This window comes from Manacus vitellinus, unplaced genomic scaffold (assembly GCF_001715985.3).
Source record: "Manacus vitellinus isolate BGI_N305 unplaced genomic scaffold, ASM171598v3 scaffold_1_pilon, whole genome shotgun sequence".
Classification (NCBI taxonomy): domain Eukaryota; kingdom Metazoa; phylum Chordata; class Aves; order Passeriformes; family Pipridae; genus Manacus; species Manacus vitellinus.
In genome coordinates, this window is record NW_021939396.1 from 32,351,377 (window position 1) to 32,372,484 (window position 21,108).

Consider the following 21,108-nt stretch of genomic DNA (forward strand, 5'->3'; position numbering starts at 1 on the left):
AAAGGTGAAGCTCAGTCTAAGAAGAGCTGATCTGTTTTCAAAGAGGATATTGTATTCCCTCTGTGTTCAAAGAATCCCTGTGCTGATATTTGCACACTTTAAAGCCATAAGAGCACAAGTGAAAATAATTCAGTTTCCATTTGAATTCCCTGCCATTTAAATGTCCCATCCCCTTCCTGGGGTATCTACAAAATGAAGACAAAACACTACAAAGTAAAGAAATGGAACAGAAATACGTGTTAATCATAGTCAGCTAAATGTATTGATGAAACAAAAGTTAAAACGTCCTAACGCTCTAATTTTATTTTATTTCACTCAGGTCAATCACATCTTCTAAAATGAAGAAGTAGCTAATTTTAAACATGTATGTGTCTGTGACAGATGGGAACATGATGTAGAAGAAAAAACATAAATTATTAGAAATTCCATTAAGCTATTTACTTTGGTGTTACTCAAGAAAATAATGTGATACTTATGATCCATTAATTGTGAAATTCTTTGTGCTTGGTTTATGACTTTTCACTGCAGACTTCATGCAAAAGCTGTGTTACTAACTTGCATGTCAGCCCCTACTTTTTGTACATGACACACAGATGGACTATTTGTTCTGAATGTTCTTAATAAATTTAACCTGTTTTCATAGAACACCATTTCTGAATTGTGACTGGTTTTCCCTGAAGATATCTCTTGTTTCTGAATGGTTTTGACTATAATTCAGACCACCAAACCCAGTCTTCTCACCAGCCCTCTACCAAGAGGGCTGGACGAATCAGCCATAACTCCTGGCTGATAATTCTGCACTACAAACACTGAAAAAAATCTCTGCAGGAATCCAGTTACCAGATTGTAGCAGTTTGCTTACAGTCTGATATGAAAATTGTACCTATATTACAAGAGGGGGCAGATGGTAGCATGGCCAGTCATACCTGTGGCAGGTTAGATTTAACTAGTTTGGGTAACCCTGGAAGCCAAGTTCAAGAAAATTGTACTGCTGCGAGATTTATGGGCTCCCCTTAAGGAAAGGACCTGAACTGCTGTATCTTTACTTCTATTGGTGCTAGAGTTGGTTTTCTCAAAAGTGGTTGATCAGAAGGTCCCCTGGACAACAAAGTATTTGGAGTTTCTTTACAAATACTGTGGTAAGAAGAAGAGGTAGTTCTAATTCCTAGGAGATGAAGTTCAAGTCTGTTTCTGGATTTAAGTAGTCAGGATGATGTCTGACTGTGTGGCTTGCAGTCAGTACCTGATTCTGCAGAGAAGAAGCAATAAGTTCTTGTTTAAGCCCATATGTTTTTTTTAAATCACTGTAGCAATTGAAATCTTTCACCAAAGATAAAACAAGCAACAAATTGTCCCATCCTTTTTCATGGTCCTTATGGTAAAGTGAATTGCCTGATCTTTAGCAGAGACGTTGCTGGAGTATATCATGGTGTGGAAAGGTGAAATGTGTCTAGCATAAGGCAGGGTAATCCATTCCAGACTCATGTGTAATGCAGGGGAAACAGGTGCAAACAATTGAGCTCGCTGTCAGTAAGCCACAGTGATCGCTTTTGATATCTTAATCGTTAGTTGATCCATGTGCAACATTGGCAACATCACTGTCATAGCTGACTGCCTTCTGCACATCTGTAAACCTTTTCTGGGTACTTCTTGATGTGTGTGTGAGTCCACGAAGTCCTGACATCATGAGAAACTAAATTGGGCATGATTGCTGCCATTTCCGTTTTCCTGCTAGAAAACCAGAGGGTTGACAAATGTCAATAACTGCTAATAGCTCACTACTGTTTGTCAGATGCCACACAGGACAGGTGTGAAGAGAAGGCAGCATGTTTCTCTGAGCACCACTCAACAACCACTTAATTTGTGAGACTGCTATCTAATTGCTTTTGCAGATAAAGAAGTTGCTGTTTCTTCACTTCATGACACCCTTTCAGCATTAATCAGGTTCCCATTGTGTCTACCGACCTCCAGCAAACCATGCTGCAGATTTCCTTACAGGTAATAACAATAGTTTGGAAATAAGTCTAGCCTACAGTACCGCTTTATGTGTAATGCTATCAGCTAACAAATTAGTCACCTCCTCTCTATTTTCCCTCAGAAAACATTAACATGATTATATACTCCCAATTTATGACCTTCCCACAAAACATGACACAGATGACACAGGGTGCTGTGGTGGGTGCTTCTGTTTCTATGTCGACCGGGTAGTGCCAGCTTGAGGACAGCAGGTTTTTATGATTTTCAGTAAGATTTGTGTATTCTGTTTATTTTAAATTTCAATTTATTTTTTTCAATAATAAAACGGGAGTCTTATCTCTACAACGGGGTTTGTGTTCACAGGAGGATTTGAAATTGAAATCGTGTCTCTTGAAAATTGGGTCTTTTAAGAGGGAAGTTTGTTTGTGCAAAAATATAGGCAGTGCTCTATATACGTCATTAATTTTTTCAAGAATTTTTTTATCTCTGTTTTACATTATAATAGTGAATATTTTGCTTGGCTATGAGATACAGTTTAGTCACCATTCAGTGAACTAGTTCTAAACTGATTTTGAAGCATTTCTTGAGAATAATATCATTTCAGGTCTGACATGCAAGTAGCTGATCATTTACTTCATACTTCTAGGAGTATACAACTACCACGTGTTCAGCTGAGGATCTGTATTTGCTGTGTATTTTTTCTGACACATTTATTAACTTCCCCAAGAAACCAGACTAAAGAAGTTAATTGAACTATTTGTTTTTCACCACTGTTTGATTCTCTCACCACTGATTGATGGCTCACCAATTCTTCTTAGGTAGGTATTCCCAGACACCTATCTTCTAAACAGCACCACAGTGAAGGGTTCCATGACGATCTTGCATTTTCTAGCAGGGAATCCTTTCAGAAGGCTGAGTTTTCATAAAATCCCTGCAGAATTTCTGTATCCTGTCCAGTATAACAAAGTTATGGGGAATATGGTTTGCAGGTTAGATCAGACTCAATAAACATTTCCTGCTGTATCTCTTCACCAATTGAAGAAGCAGATGGGTAGATAAAATCTGCAATGGTTTTCCCATGTCATCAAAAGTAATCGGAAAATGCAGAGAAATGGTCAAGTCCGATTCCTTGTTAAAATTGGCAAATCAAAAAAGGATTCATTTCACATTTCCAGGCCTTTGCTCATCTGAGTACCCACTGCATCCTCATTTCAAAGGTGGCACACGAGTTGGTTCTGTTTATGATTACACAGGATATTTAAGTTTGATTGTTTCTGGACCAACGAACACTGATTATAAGAAATGTATATGCTCCACTTATTATGAAATAACAAAACAAACATTAATTCTAATTATGTCGAAGGTGAGAAAGAGCCAATGTGTGTTGGCACCTCACCTTCTCCATCAGTGTAATACCATAGCAAAGAATAACAGAAATTACTACGGCCGTACATAACCCATCTATTGCCTTATCTGTACTGTTGCATCAGTTTTGGGGAGGAGCAACCAGACTTTATTTAAGAATATTCAACGCAATACTGCTGTTCTTCTCATACAGTTAGAATCAGAGCTAAATACAACTATGAGTCATTATTTAGTCTGCCCCCTTCCTCCTAGTCAAAGGAGGATGATCTAAACAAGGCCCAAGCCATGTTTTCTAGCTTGTCTTAAAACCTCCCCATAAGGAAAATGTCTCCGTTTCTTTTTCTTCCAGAGTCTGATTAGAAAGATATTTACCTCATGACAGGACTCAGATTCAAATAGAGGATTAACTATAGTCCATTGTTAGACTATGTAATTTCCTAACTTATAAAACCAGATGGGCTACCTTTGAGCTTTAGAATTGATAACCCTTAAAATTTAAGATTGGAAGAAGTAGGTATATAAGCTTTCACATGTGTTATAAGATACCTGTTTTTATACATATGAATATATAGATTCATTTAATATATGTATCTTTACAGGTATATATAATCAAATTTATTTACACGTGATAAAAAGCAGCCTCTTATGCCTTTCTAATGTCACTCTCCCTGTAAATACTTATATTTAGTGCTCCTACTTTGTCCATCTTGCCCGAATTAGATAATAACTTGTTAGGACTGAGGATATGTGTAATGTTCATAATCGGTAAGTGACTAACTCTTTTCATATGCTGAAAAAGAGCAAGTCATGTCTCTGGGATGAGGAATTACAGCACCATCTTTCATTCAAATTTCCTATCAACCAAATGTGGGAATGTTGTAGGAGAGTGCAGATGCACCCGTAAGGATACCCACAATGATAGATGATCTCAATAATGAATTAAATTTTACTACTATCATTCAAAAATATACTCATCTACTTCTGTTTTATCCTACTTTCTTTTCAGGAAATTTTTAGAGATCTTCTCTCTTGACTAGGAATCTCTGTGCTCTCAGGAAGTTCACAGCTTACAGTTTGAACAAAAAGCATTAACTTTGGTTTTATTTGACATGTTTTCAAAGGCAAAAGTTTGACATATTCTCTCTTTTTGCAAGTTACGTGTTTTTATGTACTGCTATTTTTCCCAATTTGAAAGATTTGACTCCTAGTGGTAACCCTTTGGAGCACCTGGCTCAGGAGAGTAAAAGAAAGGAAATCTTGATTTATAGAGGATGCCATTGAGTTTCTTCTGGCTGTGAAACTTGGCTCTGTCCATCTGATGCCTTTTAAAGCACAACCATGTGTGAAAAATAATGAATCTTTATAACTTCCTTTGCCTTTTAAAACAAAAAGGTAATGTATTTCTTTCAAAACCTGATTGCTTTTTTTAGACTTATATTTCATTTCAAAATATATTGCTTTATACAGTGTGGATCATTTAGAATGGATGCTGATAGGTAATCCAGTAGTACATCATTTATGTTTTTATAATATCATAATAAAATACTAAAGCATTAGAAAAACATATCTGGACAGCATGATCGACCTTTGAAAGAAAAGCCTTGTAAGGCCAGAAAGAACTTATGTAATTATATGCAAAATTATGACCATATAGTCAAGTCCAGCTGTTCTCACTGACATAATGCCATGTGTGTATTCCACCTATCCGGTCACATCCGTCCTCTCCAAAGTGTGCTGCAGTTTGCACCTAACCACATCTGCACTTTGGATAACCCCCGGCCCCCCAGTCTGTATGTGCCAGCAGCCCACTGGCTCTCCTCAGTGTGGAAATGACTCAAGAGGAGCTCCAAGGCAGCAGAGCTGCCCTACCCTGCTGCTGAACAGGGAGTTTCTCCATAGCATGTGGTCAGGGAATGCTGCTGAAGCTCTCTGCCAGCCCAGCGGCTGCTGTGGCAGGGCAGGAGATGGGGCAGTAATGATTAAAAGAATTTGAATCCTGCAGACAGGCAGGTGTAAAGTTATGCTTAGCTCCTATTTTGGCTGTAAATGTGTGGCAGAGTGTATGAAGAGTCTGCCAGCATAATGTGTGTGACAATTAAGAGCCTGGTGTAGAGGGAACCAGCACAGGCTGCACTGCAGTACTCTGCTGCTGTGGAGAGGCCGGGAGCATTGCAGCCTTGGAGATCCACAATCAGATCCAGAAATCTGACAAATAAGTTTTTGGTTTGGCAACCAGCTTTATCAGATAATTGCAATAATTCAAACTTACAGAGAGTAATGTTTTTTGACACATTCAGCTACATGCACCAGTAATGAGACATAATGTCTATATTAGAATTTGAGATGGAAAGATATATATGACCAATCAGATGTCTTCAGCATAGACTAAAATGCTTAGTCTGAGGAAGAGGTAATCAAGGCAGTAAAGATGGCAATTGGTAAAATGCTGTGTGGTATGAAGTTGAATGGGAAGTGACTGCTGTCACACAGTATTCTAAAAGTAGGTGACGTCAATTAAAAATATTTGGAATTATATTCAAAACTAATAAAAGAAGTTTACCACTACCCCTGGTAAGACCCTCAAACATAATGGATGCTGAGACATTACATGGGTTCAAGCACTGCCAGTACAAACTCACAGAAAAAAGCTCTGTTGAGGGCTATCAGAAAATCAGATAGTTTGTCTAAGTGAGCAAGACCTTGAGCTGCAAACAGGCACTGAACTTATCAACTATCCATTTGCTCTTTTCTCTTACATTTCTGTAAGCATTTGCCATTAGATGCTAATGAAAACAGAAGAGTGGACTAAATCAGCCTCTATTCTCCTTGATATCTATATATTGATATATATTCTTAATTGCGCTGCAGGAAAAATTGGAGGACCAACTAGTTTAGTGGTTAGGTGGCATTTCCACTATTCTACAGTGACATCTGGCATGTATTCAGAACAACAAAAGATTTTTCAACATAACTAAATGTGGAGAAATTAATTTCCAATCCTCTTTCAGTCAAATCCAATCCTTTGGCCAGCTTCTTGATCACAGCCTCAGCATTTAGCCTATTTAGATGAAGTACTTCCTCTCTACTTTATCAGCTTGCTCAACCAGGATCACCACAACTCTCCGGAAACTCCCCTGTAAACAGAAAATACCAAATACTTCAAAATTAAGGGGGCTCCTCTGTTAACCCAAGAGAAAGAGTAAAGAAGACTCTTGAAATTTATCTGCAGACCGGGTTACCACAGCCAGCTAGGCTTTTGCCAGCATATAAGGAATGAGAAACAATCCAAAACCTACAAAAAGGTTGTCCTTGACAGCTATAGCCAGACTAGCCTTTACATCTGTAACTTGGATCGAGGAGATTCTGGAAAGAATTAATTGTTCTGGAAGAAGCCGGATAAATCATGTTTTAAATTATTTTTGTGGGAAGGAAGCCCTTTAGTCTATTAACAAATGGCTTGCAAACTGACCCTGTATTCTATTTATGTATTAGCTGAATAGTTTAATGCATTTCAGCTTTTTGTGAGTTGTTCCAAAACAGTCTGTCAATGGTTACATGAGTCATAGGTCATTGTTTCTGAGACCTGATTGGATGTCTGTAGATTTTAATAAGGAGACAAAATGTGAAAAATAGCACCTAGAGAATAAAGCACTTAAAAAGGTCTGTGCCAAAAGATTAATCAATTATGGTGAAATGCCTTAGTTTTGAGAGTTATGGCTTTTTACGCTGTCTGAGCACTCAAAACACATGGGTGACATGACCTGCAAATAACAGCTGGATTCACCACTTCAGCTTGGACTGTTTCATACTCTACAACCACATCTATTTTATGTGACTTGGGTCAAGACATAAAGCGTGTTTCTTACAAAATAAATTTTTCATTTGCTCTAAACTGTTAAAGGCAGACAGTAAATGTTTGCCCTTGACTGCGGTTGATCTGAGTTGTTTCTTCTTGCTTCTTATTCAATGAAGAGCAGCTGCTCAAGCAGGCTAAGTTGAAGAAATACAAAAGTCCTCTTGCAGAACCACACTCCTGTAACTGCTGATGTACTAGTGTTGATGGTGCATCACACCTGCCTCAGGCAGCATCTGCTGCCATGCCTTGGATTTCGCTCTGATGAGCCCCAGAGGTATTTACACACCACACAGCAGGTGACTTGATGCAGGAATCTCCCTCTCAGGACCTGCTTTGTGAAAAACTGCTCCTTTTCACCCCAGCAGGGACAAAATAGCTCTTCGGGTGCTTCAACTCCTTTGCATTATCGTATTGAGCTTGTAGTTGTCTGTGCTTTGGCCATCATTGTCAGACTTAGCTCTTCCTGCCCTTGACTCCAGGGATACGGCTTTACAATTTTTAAAGGGACTGTTCCCCAGAGCAATTTTGCTGTCAGCGCAGGCAGTGAATCCCCTAGACCATCTGCAAGCCCTGTCACAGGCTGCCTACCACAGCCACTCCAAACACACACATTTAGCATCTGCCATGCCCACAGCTTGCCCCCAGGACGCCCCCATGAGCCATGTGCTCACCTTGGAAGTCTGCAGCAATAGGACCCATGCCATCCTTCCGGACAGCCCCTTTGACCCTATTGCTTGAGCATCCTGCCTTAACTGCTTTCTGTCCTAGTGCCTAGGGCTTCAGCTTGCAGGTGATTGTTATGAGTCCTTTCCTCTTGTACACAGTAAGGACACTTTTTCAACAGCCCTTTCCCATTCTGCAGTAGGCTACAGTCATTCAATAGTTATTCAGGCTGACAACTACAATGGGCATCTATGTTACACATAGACAGCTATTTAATCACCAAAGTCAGATGAGATGAAGCCCTTCCAAGTCTCTACACCCTAGAGTAAAATTGTGTTTCCTGAATGCCAAAGCAAGCACAGAGGATATACAGCCTCAGGGCCCAGGGCTTTGTTCAGCATCACCAAAGCAATCATTCATAAATCATTATCTTAAAAGCAGCAGCAATGGGTTTTAAATCCTCCTTCGAATGCTGAACATTCAATTCCTTGGCTTAAGTATTTGGTTCTTTGGCTTCTAAGCCATTAAAAAGCCTCTCTTTTAGTGTTTCCTTCACAATTTTTGAGGACCTATAAATTTGTTGGGGGTTAGTTTAAATTTAAAGTAACTGGATTCTCATGAAACTCTCCCTGGGACTTTTAAGAAAAACACCAAACATTGCAACAGCAATCAGTCTTGAGAAGCAGTTGCTTTGCCTTTCAGTGGCATTTAACTCTCACATAAATCACAGCATTTGAACTGATTCTTTGACTCACTATTAGTGATTCCAGGACAAAAACCAGAAATGTAATTGAAATTTAGGCCAAATTCACCACCGACTGAAGGAAATGGTTGTTAGATGACTTGCACCGCAGTGAGGATCCCTGGGGCAGGTGGTAGGAAGGATGCTTGTAAGTGCAGTTAGAAACTAAGTCAGTTATACTGACTGTTAAATTTATCACTTTATTTATAATGATACCAAGATTAAACAGAATTATTGTCTTTTAAGTGACTAGTTGTTTTTTAGTACCTGTATTGTCAGGAGTTGAATTTGAAACACAGGGAAAGAAAATTGTCAGCACTCCCTGATATAAGAATATTTTTGTAAAAGAGCCAAAGGAAACAACCTCGTTAACTGTTCAGGTCACTCATCTTGTACAAGATCATAGAGTCATATAATAATATAATTACAGAATGGGTTGAATTGGAAGCGATCTTAAAGATCATCTAGTTCCAATCCCCCTGTCATGGGCAAGGACACCTTCCACTAGACCAGGTTGCCCAGAGTTCATCCAGCCTGGCCTTGAACGCTTCCAGGGATGGGGCATCCCCAGCTTCTCTGGGCAACCTGCTCTAGTGCCTCACCAGCCTTACAGTAAAAAATTTTTTCCTAATATCTAATCTAAACCTACTGTCTTTTAGTTTGAATCCATTCCCCCTTGTCCTGTCACTACATGCTCTTGTAAAAAGTCCCTCTCCATCTTTCTTGTAGGCTCCCTTCAGGTACTAGAAGGACACAATTAGATCACAGCTAAGCCTTCTCTTTTCCAGGCTGATCAAACCCACTTCTCTCAGCCTTTCCTCATGGGAGAGGTGCTCCACCCTTCTAATCATCTTGGTGGCCCTACTGTGGACTTACCTCAACAGGTCAATGTCCTTCCTGTACTGGGGACCCCAGAGCTGAATGTAGCAAGATCCCAGGGTCTTGTCTGATTCATGCAAGTTGTACTTAATACCCTTGGGACAAACTTCCCCTTTTGACGTGAAAAAGAAAAAAAAACACTTAGAAGGACTCTCCTACAATCTCTTCCCATTCCATTTCACACTGAAAGACTTTATATTGTTTTACATTATCTGGGATGTGTGTGAGAGAGAAAATGCTGTGTGATTGTGTTCTTGGCATTCAGAATACTGTGCCAGCCTACAAAACACATGCATCAAACATTTTAACTTTTAAAGGGCCTTTTATTTTTGACCATTAAGTCACCTGCTGTCTGAATGAAGAAGCAGGCCACCCAGTCCCTCAAAGAGTTGATATTTAATTAGACACAGGTTGTCCCTATACATGGAGAGAGAATATGGATCTCCATTTGCCCTGAAAGCATCTGCTGGGTGCTAGAGTGAGAGCAGGGGCTGACCTGACTTGCTACTCCTCAGATCATGAGCTACCAGCAAGCCAAAAAGACAAAATTTTAGATCAGCTTACTTGAAGGAATCTGTAACTGCTCCTTAGAGCAGTTTGCCAGTGGTTTTGCATTGGCACAGAAAGATAAAGAAGGTACAGCTAACAGCAGGGCAGATGCAGTGCCTGGGTGAGTAAGCACAGTAGGCATGTCAAAGGAGAATATCATAGAGAAGTTAAAGCACTTGGAGGATTCCTAGGTCAAATACACCACAGGTCAGTACTCCCTAGGATTTAGAGGGCACAAGCAAAAAGAGATGAAGATCCTTACACTGAGGATTTTCCCCCAGAAATCCACCAAGGTTATGCTTAAACCTGCTTAGAGCCACCAGAACAGCTTTACAAGGACTAGGGATCACATCAGTGTCTACTTCACCTTTGCTCTATATTTAAGTAGATGAAATGTGTGGCTTAGTTTATCCACCTTTGTAGGAATGCTTGGAAATTTCCATGTTTTCTCCCTAAATCCATTTTCCTATTGTACCTTTGTTCTCATTTTTATTTAGATCTTTGTTTTATTTTTTGAGTCAACAGATCATATCCCTGGAGGTAGATTGCATAATTGTGAAATCACAGACACCAGAGAAACAATCCCATGAGTACTCCCCAGGGCATAACCAACATGGAAATGGGGAAAAAATGTTCTCCCAAGGCTGGTGCCTCTGAGACAGTTAGAGTCTTTAATTTTCTGTCAGCTTCTGTCTTGTACATAAACCATAAGACACATGGCCTCTTTGCATCATTATTTTGCAGCTGCTTTAGTTGCTCCATCATTGACACTAGAACTCAAAAAGCAGGCTGGAAGTAAAAACTTTCACATTTGCTGAAAAACATGGTGGTTGATCTACCTTACTCAGGCTCATATTTTTTTCCTTAATTCTGTAACTAGTCTTCAACCTGCTCGAAATTGCCAAGAAGTAAAAACTTCTCTGCCGTGGCCCAGGGAGAACATGAACAGTTTGAATGCTGCCAAGCAATTGAGTAGTCTTTTGTTTTTAGAAGGGTTTTAGCTTTTCTATTGTGTGATCCAATGTAACACACCCACAAAAAACGGCAGGAGGCACCTGACTAAAAAGGTGATTACACGCCACACAGTTCTCTTCCTCCCCTCATTAAATATTTGAGACTTTCCATACACATAACAGAAAGCAGCAGAACAACTCTGTCCAGACTTCTTTATTCTGAGTCTGTTGGTGGTGAACACTCACAGAGAAGTGAGAAAGGTAGTGCAGGCCAGGTCAGACGAGTCATTAGAAATAAGCCCATAGGTAAGAAGAGTCTCTCCTGGCCCAACCACTCCTGAGACCTTGCTGGCCTTCTTTGCTGCAGCATCTTTCTGACATGCCTTAGGCTGGGGAGAGACATGAGGGCTGGGCAGTGCAGCAGGTGGCAGCCACCTCAGCAGGAGCTGCATCGTGAGAATTACCCTGGCTGCTATGCAAAAATCCCTGAGACATAAACTCCTTTCTCCTAGCCGCAAAGCACCTTTTCAAAAAGAAAAAAAAAAAAAACTGTCTGCATAATTTTTGACAGGCTAAATTTTTTTTAATAATTCTACAAAGGATGATTTATTTCTTTTACTCCAGCTTTGGACTGAAACTGCACTTTTAGTTCATGTTTCTCTATGCTTCTAGTGGCTTTTGGCCATGTACTCCGCAGTCAAAGTTGTAATGACGACTATAAATACTTTTACTAACAGAGAATAATTTGGCTTCCCAGACCAGAAGCCAGAGTCTGCCCCTGAGGTACCTTTACTAAGGTAAAAAACCCCGCTCCCTTCCCACTCCAGGCTGATCAGTTTCAAAACCTTCCCCAACCTGAGGAGGGGGAGTTCTTTGATACATCACATCTATTTGCCACAGCAATCTGTCTTGGGACAAAGTAAACACAAGAAGATGTCAAGATGTCCTGCTTTCTCTGGTTAGCATTATTCACAGTAGATATGGTGTTTACGTGAGGGGGCGAACAGACTTTAAAGCAAAACGTAAAGTCTAATCGAGGAAGGTTGGAAGGTTATTTAGATATATATCAGTTTAAAGCTTTTGATATAACATCATGATGTCAGCTGGGGTTAAACTTTTAAGATTGAGACTGGGTATAATAGAGATAGTCCATCATGGGGAATGGGGTTTCCAGAGATCTGTAAGGTTAATTTAAATTATCCCGGAGATTAGCCCTGAGACAGAGAACGGTTCCACAAACATCACCACTGCTGTCCCAAGCAGCTATGTGATACCTTCAGACCTCGGTTAGCATTTTCAAAGAGACTAATCCTGAGCTCACCAGTGAGGAGAGGACATAATTTTATAGGTGACGCTGTCACTCTCTCTCGGGGTGAGTTATGGGGCTGGGCTCCAGTGGAACAGGAGCATACAAGTTACAGGTCAAGCTCTTCAAAGACTGTCAGCTCAAGCAAATCCACTCTGCAAATTTAAAGCTCTTCACCCTGAAGCGCCAAGCAATTTATTCTGTTTTAGAAGAGAAATAAGCTGTGACCCTGTTTCTTGTATTTCTAGCTACTATCTTTGACTTATTATAGTCATCGTTCATCCACTTTGTGAGAGGCAGCACCGGTAACATGGAAAAGTTCCCGGAAAGCTTTTCAGTACTTACTCTGCAAGTCAAAAAGAAAGATGCTGAACTACCTGCTCTTTGACATCAGAAAGTGCAGATCACTATCTGCAGAGATGCGCTACAGAGATTAATTCTGGGAGGCTTTTGTAAAATTAACTTCCTATGCCACTATTGAACACAGGCACACAAAAAATGACAGAGCATCATTAAGTAAGTAGCATCAGCATATGTCATTTCCCACCCTGGCTTGCACCCATGGCCCAGCTGATACATTAAGTTTTCTTAGTACAATAAGAACATTTGAGTTTTCGCTTTTTATCCCTAACTTGCTTTACAAATTACATAAGGAAAACCTGCATAGACTTCAGTTTTGAGTTGAGCAAATGTTTGCTTCAGTGCAATTTTAAGGAAACACAGTGGACTCCCATTGCTAGAAAGCAGATTTAAATGGAGCTGTGGACACAAATAGGCCTGTAATAAATTAGGAAAACTCAGTGTACGTAGGAGGTGAAATGACAAGGGCCACATGAAATCATACAATGAATACAGGTAGATTTTTATTAAACATTCAAATAATACCAGACCACCAGCTATTTTCACAATCATGTTTTGCTCATTATGAGTGCTATCACAGGAAAAATAACACAGAGTAAGAATTCAGATAAAAATAATGTGTAATTATGAACTGATTATAAAATAAGGGCCAGTGCAGATACTCTGATTATTTTTACTTAATTGTATTTTTAAAGTGGTGAATGAGGAATAAATGATGCCAGTGAGGTTCTATTTCAAGTGCCCAGAACTGCAGAAAATAAGAGGCACACATAACAGAAGCAGTTTTCTGTTTCATATATCTCATCTAACTTTCTCGTTCAAAACGGAAATGGTGTGTGAATCAAGGAGTAGGGAAATCTCTTTCTTACTGAAGTATCTATAGGGATGTGCTGTGTTAACATTAGCCCCTTCTAAAATCATTTTTCATATAAGATCATTTCACACTATTGATAGTCTGGGTCCAGGAAAGAAGAAGGGACATCCAGGATCATTCAAGTGTCTCACATCTGCACCTCTTTGTCCTTGTTACCACCCAACACTAATTGTCAGCTGAAGTGCTGGAAGTTTTAAAACATGCAGGTTTCATTTCTAGTTTCTGTTGAGAACTGAAATTGCCAAATAACAAAAAAGGAGGCAGTTGGTCACATTTTCAACTCAGTTTTCCACATTCAAAAAATGTGGGCAAGTTGGGCAAGCTTCAAGCAAACACCCAAACAATTCAAAGCAGAGAGGTAGATCCAAACCAAACCAACAGCGTGGATCTGAAAGTTCCCTCATTTCATATACATATAGATTCAGATCCAAAAATTTTAGTGGGCCCTGTATATACAAAGGGGTGAATCAAACCCATGCCCAAATCACCTTTCTTTTCTTCTTCTTTCTCAAGCTCTGATGGTGTTTGACTATGAAACCAAGTACTGAGCACCATTTCTTACATTGCTTTCCAGCTGGGTGGTTGATAACAGTTGAAACTAAACACAGATCCTTTGAGGATTGGCCAGCAAAAAGCAAAGGTTTGAACAAATACTGTTGACTTGGCTATGATCTCATGAGACAGCATAACTGCGTCTGCTCTGAAGGCCAAAATATTTCAGATGGCAATATGAGCTACTTCATTTTTATCAGTGAGTACAGTAGCAGTAAGAGGTTCAGCACTTACAGGCCTACTTTTTGAAAAGTAACCAGCAATTTGGGGTTCTCAGTTTGAAACACCATGTGCTTGATTTTTCAGAAAACGCTGAATATTTTAATTCTGAAAATTGAAATGCCTCAAAATTGCCAGGTTTTTTTTTTAGCTTTAACAATTTCCAGAAATATGAAAATTTTGCCACAGTAGACATTATTTCCGTAAAAAATTGACAGTCTGCTGCTTTTTCACTTCTGTGTAGTAAACATTTTTGTAAGTAATGTCTGTAGATTCCTCAAAAAAAAAATCTTTGTTGCTAGATTCAGTCTGATGGATGAACAGCTGCATCAGCTGCTAAAGTATAAAATGTATTAGCTTTAAAAAAAATCAACCTCATAAGATCACTGACTCGTTTGAGTTGGAAGGGACTTCAGGGATCATCCAGTTCCAGCCCCCCTGCCTTGGGCAGGGTCACCTTCCGCTAGACCAGGTTGCTCAGAGCTCCATCCAGACTGACCTTGAACAATTCCAGGGATGGGGCATCCACAATTTCTCTGGGCAACCTGTTCCAGCGCCTCACCACTCTCACAGCGAAGAATTTATTCCTTATGCCCGATCCAAACCTGCCGGAGCCCCTCATGGAGCGGCGAGTTCGTGTGGAGGCAGCGCCATCTGCCGGCGGAACCGGCCCCAGGGCTCTGAGGGGAGAGCTCGGAAAAGCCCGACCGAGAGGAGTCACCTTCCTTCGGGACACGGCGGGATGGGCGGAAAGGACGAAACGGGCCCCTGCACAGCTCCCCACCCTGCTCCAGGGAGAGCAGCTCCGTTGTCGCTGGATCAGGCGGAAACAAACGGCGTAGGAGGGGGAAACCGAGGGGAGTATCTGGCCTCCGAGAGGAAACGTGTAAGAACAAATCTCTGCATCAGCAGAGAAATTAAGATAGTGCTGGTTTATGAATTGAGGGTCCCACTGACCAAGAGGGTTGAATTTACAGATTGCAACCACAAAATTAGGTCAATACCTAGGTTTATATGCTTTTGTGAATTATAAAGTACTGAGGAGACATCTCTAACTTCGGTGTCGGTCAATTTACAGGTTTAATCTTTGTTATTTTATTCTCGCTTTCTTAGCATGTTTTTTTCAGTACTGCAAGCAGTTAGACCGTCCTAGTCTGATCAGTACTCCAAGTGGTCAGGCAGTCCCTTCAGAAATACACAATGACAAAAAAAAGAGGTGGTTACTACCCAAAAAAATAATAAAATTTAGAAGGTTCCCATATTTCTTCCAGTATTCTTCTCCAACAAAAAGAATGTTGTGAGAAACGTTTTCCTGTGCTTGAACTGATGATCAACTAACTTGAATTTCAGCAAACAAGAATCATAGAATGGCCTGGGTTGGAAGGGACCTTAAAGATTGTCTCGTTTCCAGCCCCCCTGCCATGGGCAAGGACACCTTCCACTAGACCAGGTTGCTCAGAGCTCCATCCAACCTGGCCTTTGACGCTTCCAGGGATGGAGCAACCACAGTTTCTCTGGACAACCTGTGCCAGTGCCTTGCCCCTGTCAGAGTAAAAAATTTTTTTCCAACATTTGATCTATATCTACACTCCAGTTTGAATCCATTCCCCCTTGTCCTGTCACTACATGCTCTTGTAAATAGTTTCTCCCAGAAATCAGGAGATATTTAGGGCTGACAATACTTAGTGATATTTAGAGCTAATGATCACTGTAGATTTATCAGAAAACAAAGTTGGGCCTCAACCACATATTTATCCACAGCAGAGCCCTGTTGCTGTCTGTATCCATGGGTTGGCTCCTTTGGCAGTGGTGAACTACAGCTTTCTTCAGACGGTATTCATTTCAAGTGTGGGAATAAACTGAATGCAGGGACTGACTCAGTCTTTGATGTTACTTGTAAGGATATTGTAGAGCTCATCAAATGTAAACAGTTAACAAAGAATCAGACATTTTTTGACAGTAAACCATTGCAGCCTTCTCTGGGAATGCCTGTCTGGAAAAAAAAATCCTTCAGAAGAAAAAAATAAGCGATTCTAGAGAGGATTATAAAATTAATTTTACCCTTCCTTTTTACTTTTTTGGTTGTATATTCTTAGTCATAATTATTTGTGCTGTTTATAAATACATATGATTGCCTATCAATGAATTAACCTATCAATGGCAATATTCTTGTGAATTCCTTGTAGAAACAGAAAACTGCAGTATCATACCTGAAATAAATGCTGAGCAAAAACCTTGGTAAAAAAAGAGAAAAAAAATCTTAAAATTATCTGGATTTGGCACGAAAACTAAAATTGTTGTGTCTATGTTTTCTCCAGTTATTTCAGTTACATTGTTGGAAATCCAGCCACTGGGGTCTGCTCTGCTAACAGTCACAGAGGGATGAGAAAAATGGTTACATGCTCATTTGTGTTTTCACTTGAGAAGACGTAATACGGCATTAATGTTTTTTGGCACTTGAGATGTTGCTGATAATGGACTGTCAACCTATATTAAATAAGTCAGGCACAGTTTGAAGAGACATCAATATTTTCACTGTTTGACTGGTTGATAGAACTGTTAAGTGCACCAAGGCACTGGTGGGTGACCAGATTTTCCTTTCGTTCATTCGCTGAAGAATAGCTTTGGGACACTGATTACAGAGAATTTTAGCAATAATGTGATATTTGGCATATTTTGGAGGAGAGAAAGATTTTCCAGAAGTCCTTCTCCTTTTTTTTCCTTGCAGCAATCTCTTCCCCAGTAAATTTCACTGCTCCCTTGGACTCCTTCCAGCCAATTTAAGCCACCACCATCATGACAGCCCTTTTCTAGGTGGCAGCACTGGCACTGACAGCAGATGGAGTATCTGGGATATACTTATTCCTATCTGGCATGTTCCTCTTACCTCCTCCTCACTGTCTCTGATGGATAACCTCAGATGTTGGTGTAAGGCAGCAACCAGAATTGTCCTCAATCTATTAATTCCCAGTTTCTCTCCCTGGAATAACTCATCCTGCTGGGGAACAGCAGTGCCATGACAGTGGTCACAATCACTCCCTCCACTGCTCTGCACAGGGCACCCTCCAAACTGCAGTCATAAAATCAGGGCCATGCCAGAGGAAATGCCATTTGCTTCATGTGGAAGTTTGGGAAGATGCTTAATATTTCATAAGACAGAAGCCTAGGAAGGAATATGAAAGAAAAGGATGTGGGCCAGGGTTCAGGAATTGCTATTTGAGATATTTTAGAAGTTGAAAACAAAGAAGCCTCAATAATCACCAGTGACATGCTGAATGCCCTTTCTAAGTGACCAGAATATTGCAAGTTCCTACTACTGACACCGTCCTTCCACCTCTGTTCCCCCTCTCCGTGTATGCACACATACATACCTCCTACAAAATCTCATACACACATGTAAAATCTCACCCGATTTACAGCAATGACCTCTGTTAAGAAGGAACTTCCCAAAAATGCTGAAGGTCTGGTGCTCTGTGTTTTTGAAGCTCCAAAGCACTATGCTACGAGAGCGAGTCACTTTGCCCTAGCATAATGTCATGAACTTGATACCCCATCCAGAAATGAGACCACAGTGAAATGAGGTGATGCATTGTTTATGTGAAAGAATGTTTGTACTAGATACTCAATTTTTATATGTATATAATCAGTTCTAATAGATCATTATCAAACTAAAGTAAACCTCTTAAATGCTCAATTTGTGAGTGTGTAAATGAAGCTCTGCAGAAAGGCCTCGGGATAGAATGAAGTTTATGAGATTGTAAGTGAGCTCTATTTATAAAACTGTTTGGGAATGAAACAAAGAGTTGTTCATCGCTTGTTCTACACAAACCATCATCCCTAACAAGCAGCCTGGGACCCCATACATTTGGGATTTCCTAATTCAGAGGGATGAAAATATGTGATTCCTGCGTTTCAATACAAACAGAGTTTTTTCTAGCAAATAGTCTGATTTTGAAATATACTGGAATAGAATATGCTGAAAGTATAAAAGAATAGTGGATCAAGTTCAGTTTCTGTCAGAGTGTTGGTGAGAAAATCCATATTGGGTTTTAACAGTCCTGATTTGAGTCCCTTTTTTTAGGACATAATGTTTCATTTCATTCAGTGGAACTATTTTGCACTCTCCTTCAGATTTCCAGACTTGACTCCACTGTAGTTACCACACACTAAAATATTATATATTTATTACTCCTTGTCCTTGTGCATGTATATAATTGCTCGATAGAGAATTTGTGTCATAAATTAACTACCTGAAGAACAAAGATTCATTTTAGAATCACAATAGGTGTGTGCTATGGTCACTGTTACTTATGGGGTTTTTGTACAGAGTGGATCACAGGATGGTTGAAAGAAAGTAGTCGTACTGGATCTTTACTTGTGGTCTTGATGAGCAGCATGGAAACTGTTCCAGGTGCTCGTCTTCCTTTTTATGCCTCATTCTTTCAAGCCTAGGAAATTGCTTTTTACCTTACTTCTTAGTTATAAGCTGACCATCCCTACAGTGCCTTTATTACAGCGGAAATCTGATGCAGAAAATTATCAAAATAAGCCATTCTGGTGACCTTCTTTAGAGTTTGCACCCATTGAACTGTTGACACAAATTCAGTTAAGATTCAAAATAGAAAAAAAATGTATGTCACAGGTGCAGGTTGTTGGATTTGGAACAAAGAATACTCATCTTTACATTTCAGAAAGTTTCCCCCCAACCTAGATAAATCCTTTACTCTCCTATTTAATTTTCACAAATCTGTCTTTATAGGAGGCACGCTTTATGAAAAGATCTTTAAAATATATGTATGTATCTATAAGTACTAAAACACATGTATGTATGTACAAATATGAAGAGCTTGAATCATAGGTTAAAAAGTCTGAAAAATGTCTATTTTTCTTTCTCCTCAATGAGCAGAACACAGCCTATGGAGGGGAAATTTTAATTCATCTGTATTTATTACAAGTGAATCACTAAAAAATGTTGTTTCAAACAGTTTTAGGTTCAAGACCTTTGTTCAAAGAAATGCAGATTTAACAGCAAGTGTTCAACAAAACTCATTGCACAGGGCTGTCTTACAGCCAGACTTTAAAGCCTCACTTGTGAACGCTGGCAGTGCTCAGGACTTCCCCTGCTGCCCCAGCCAAAGTGTCAGGACTTTGCACCTGTGATTTCTCCCACAAATGCTCAAAAACTATCTGGATCCAGGAGCAAATAGGTTTATTGCAAGATCTTTTAGGCATGGGCACAATTTGAAGCTGGTTTCCCAAGGAGAGTGCAGCAGCAGGGTTTTGGGCAGTGAGCTCTGTGGCTCTCCTGTCCGGTCCCTGGCAGTCACCTGCTGTGCAGGGAACCCGCAACCTGCCCTGCTGGCACAAGTCCCTTGGTATTACCACAAATCCTCCATTGCTCCATGTAAGGAGCAGGACACGTCCTCACTTTCTAATGGGAATGTGGCGGTTTGGAAACTTCCCCGGGCACCAAAAGGCACAGGTCCAGGACTGCAGGAGCAGAGGGAGGTCTGGGCTCCAGTCACCCAGGACTGCAAATGCTCTGGTGCATAGGGAAAAGCAGGAGCAATGTCCTAGTAATTTCTTCTCTATGTGCTCTAAAATGTTTCCTTCTGTGCAAAAATGCAGACAAACTGAACATGAAGCAAGAGACTTGTTGCAGAACAAATTAAGATTTCCATCTATCCTAAAAATTAATATTTTTCACTTTATTGAACAAAGTAAAAGTCCTTTATTACAAGGTAAAATTACTTTTTTTTTAAAAAAAATTAAAAGCTTTTAAGCTGAGGTGATAAGTTGCATCTCATGTCTAAAAAATGCACTTTTTGGCTTAGGAAAGTGGTTTTTTTCTCTCTCAGTAGCTGGCATGTTCTGCCATGCAAACAGCTTGAGCTAATATTTAATGAGGTAAATAGAACATTAATGTTGGAGCAAGAGAGGCTGGTCAAGCATTCCTGACTCAGGACAGCCTCTTAGATGCTCTGACCAGAAAGGAAATACCTCTACGTGTGGGCGAATGTAAAATGAGACATTTAATATGCAATATTATTTATTGTTCTATTTGAAGTTTGGCTAACAATCGTAAACCGTGTGTGTGTGTACACATGCATGCCCTTAAAATAAACAGTTAATGAAATCTGGATGCAAATGCTGCTGCTGACCTCCTTCTATATATGTATATAGTGAGCTGAGCCAAAACACAAGCCTCAGGTTTTCCAGATCTGGATCAAGATCCAAATGTTGTGGCTCCTGTCCACCCCTACTTCTTTTCAAGGAACTAATTCATCAGTGGTGTGGACATTTATCTGGACTTTATTTTAGCTGCCAGAGATTTTTTGGCATTTTGTAATAAGACTAATTGCAGTGCACGTGAGCACCAAGGAATGAAGACGTTTCTCTGCTTTAAAATTAGTAGTTGTGTCTGCCAAAGGGACATGCAGAAATATTCTGGAGGGCAGATAGAAAGCTCAGTGGGGGTTTCCAAGGCCCCACAACCGAGTGCTGACTTTTTCAACTTAGCAAATATGGTTTTCTAAAATACTTTTTATTCATAAGGGGTGCTGCAGAAAAAAGAATTAGAGTGAGCAGTTCTTGTACTTAACCACTTGATTTCCTCTCTAATGAGTTTTCATCTCTGGTTCTGAACAGCATGCCTTTTCTTGACTGCTTTGAATATTGGCTCCTTGGCTAATAAAATTTTACAAGTGATTTTGAAAACAAACAATATTATATTATCCCTTTTTTTCAACTCATAAAATAAATATTCCATCAAAGAGACTTTTATGTTTCACAGTGGCAGTTCTCAAATGACCA